The sequence below is a fragment of the Triticum aestivum genome, chromosome 1D (assembly GCF_018294505.1).
Source record: "Triticum aestivum cultivar Chinese Spring chromosome 1D, IWGSC CS RefSeq v2.1, whole genome shotgun sequence".
NCBI classification, from domain to species: domain Eukaryota; kingdom Viridiplantae; phylum Streptophyta; class Magnoliopsida; order Poales; family Poaceae; genus Triticum; species Triticum aestivum.
Genome location: NC_057796.1, coordinates 154,837,149 through 154,840,292, shown reverse-complemented (window position 1 = coordinate 154,840,292; position 3,144 = coordinate 154,837,149).

Genomic DNA, 3,144 nt, shown 5'->3' with positions numbered 1-3,144 from the left:
GGTTACGGGCGCATAAAACTTTTGGTTGTGATAGTATTGGCGGGTCATGGAGCTCCAATGGAGTTTTTGTGGAAAAATTGTTGTCGTTTTATGGATACAACATCGCGGGACAGACCGTGAATACAACTTTCAAGGTAAGATGATCGCACCGACGAGCCATCTTGCACAACTCAGAAAGACCTATAATTTTTCGAGTGCATAAATGGAGTGAGGCTGAACTGTTATGTACTTTATGATCCAAGAGTAATGCATCCGCTGGTGAAAACGTGAGGGTGGTAGCGAGAAGGGTGATAGACCATGTAAAGCATCAATTCTTGGGTTTCGATGCAACGAAGAGCCTCCTCCTTGTGTCGTGACTGAACCTGTAGTCTTTCTTGTGTGTAGTGGAAGGATGGTGCATTGTTCTATATGTTATTGTCCATATATCAGTCCGTAGGTGCACTCATGGAAGGGTGGTAGAGGGTGGCAGAGTATACCTCAAGCATAAAATCGTCTGGTACTCAATTTTACAAACCGGATCTTGTGTCCGAAATGTTGACGAACCCCGCGAGTGGTTTACGGGCGCATACAACTTTTGGTTGTGATTGTTTTGGCGGCTCATGGAGATCCAATGGAGTTTTTGTGGCAAAATAGTCGGCGATTTATGGATACAACATCGCGGGACAGACCGTGGATACAACTTTCAAGGTAAGTTGATCGCACCGACGAGCCATCTTGCACAACTCGGAATGACCTATAATTTTTTTGAGTGCATAAATGGAGTGAGGATGAACTGTTATGTACTTTATGATCCTAGAATAATGCATCCGCTGGTGAAAACGTGAGGGTGGTAGCGAGATGGTTGATAGACCATGTAAAGCATCAATTCTTGTGTTTCGATGCAACGAAGAGCCTCCTCCTTGTGTCGTGACTGAACATGTAGTCTTTCTAGTTTGTAATGGAAGGATGGTGCATTGTTCTATATGTTATTGTCCATATTTCAGTCCGTAGGTGAACTCACGGAAGGGTGGTAGAGGGTGGCAGAGTATACTTCAAGCATAAAATCGTCCGGACCTCAATTTTACAAGCCGGATCTTGTGTCCGAAATGGTGACGAACCCCGCGAGTGGGTTACGGGCACATACAACATTTGGTTGTGATTGTTTTGGCGGCTCATGGAGATCCAATGGAGTTTTTGTGGTAAAATTGTTGCCGGTTTATGGATACAACATTGCGGGACAGACCGTGAATACAACTTTCAAGGTAAGTTGATCGCACCGACGAGCCGTCTTGCACAACTCAGAATGACCCATAATTTTTCGGGTGCATAAATGGAGTGAGGGTGAACTGTTATGTACTTTATGCTCCAAGAATAATGCATCCGCTGGTGAAAACGTAAGGGTGGTAGCGAGATGGGTGATTGACCATGTAAACATCAATTCTTGGGTTTCGATGTGACGAAGAGCCTCCTCCTTGTGTCGTGACCGAACATGTAGTCTTTCTAGTTTGTAATGGAAGGATGGTGCATTGTTCTATATTTTATTGTCCATATATCAGTCCTTAGGTGAGCTCACGGAAGGGTGGTAGAGGGTGGCAGAGTATACCTCAAGCATAAAATCGTCTAGAACTCAATTTTACAAGTCGGATCTCGACTCTGAAATGTTGTGGAAGCCTGAGAGTGGGTTACGGGCGCATAAAACTTTTGGTTGTGATAGTATTGGCGGGTCATGGAGCTCCAATGGAGTTTTTGTGGCAAAATGTTGTCGTTTTACGGATACAACATCGCGGGACAGACCGTGAATACAACTTTCAAGGTAAGATGATCGCACCGACGAGCCATCTTGCACAACTGAGAAAGGCCTATAATTTTTCGAGTGCATAAATGGAGTGAGGCTGAACTGTTATGTACTTTATGATCAAGAGTAATGCATCCGCTGGTGAAAACGTGAGGGTGGTAGCGAGATGGGTGATAGACCATGTAAAGCATCAATTATTGGGTTTCGATGCAACGAAGAGCCTCCTCCTTGTGTCGTGACTGAACCTGTAGTCTTTCTAGTGTGTAGTGGAAGGATGGTGCATTGTTCTATATGTTATTGTCCATATATCAGTCCGTAGGTGCACTCATGGAAGGGTGGTAGAGGGTGGCAGAGTATACCTCAAGCATAAAATCGTCTGGTACTCAATTTTACAAGCCGGATCTTGTGTCCGAAATGTTGACGAACCCCGCGAGTGGGTTACGGGCGCATAAAACTTTTGGTTGTGATAGTATTGGCGGGTCATGGAGCTCCAATGGAGTTTTTGTCGCAAAATGTTTTCGTCTTATGGATACAACATCGCGGGACAGACCGTGAATACAACTTTCAAGGTAAGATGATCGCACCGACGAGCCATCTTGCACAACTGAGAAAGGCCTATAATTTTTCGAGTGCATAAATGGAGTGAGGATGAACTGTTATGTACGTTATGATCCAAGAATAATGCATCCGCTGGTGAAAACGTGAGGGTGGTAGCGAGATGGTTGATAGACCATGTAAAGCATCAATTCTTGGGTTTCGATGCAACGAAGAGCCTCCTCCTTGTGTCGTGACTGAACATGTAGTCTTTCTAGTTTGTAATGGAAGGATGGTGCATTGTTCTATATGTTATTGTCCATATATCAGTCCGTAGGTGCACTCATGGAAGGGTGGTAGAGGGTGGCAGAGTATACTTGAAGCATAAAATCGTCCGGAACTCAATTTTACAAGCCGGATCTTTTGTCCGAAATGTTGACGAACCCCGCGAGTGGGTTACGGGCGCATACAACTTTTGGTTGTGATTGTTTTGGCGGGTCATGGAGATCCAATGGAGTTTTTGTGGCAAAATAGGCGCCGGTTTATGGATACAACATCGCGGGACAGACCGTGAATACAACTTTCAAGGTAAGTTGATCGCACCGACGAGCCATCTTGCACAACTCGGAATGACCTATAATTTTTTTAGTTCAGAAATGGATCGAGGATGAACTGTTATGTGCTTTATGATCCAACAATATTGCATCCTCTGGTGAAAACATGAGGGTGGTAGCGAGATGGGTGATTGACCATGTAAGGCATCAATTGTTGGGTTTCGATATGACGAAGAGCCACCTCCTTGTGTCGTGACTGAACATGTAGTCTTTCTAGTTTGT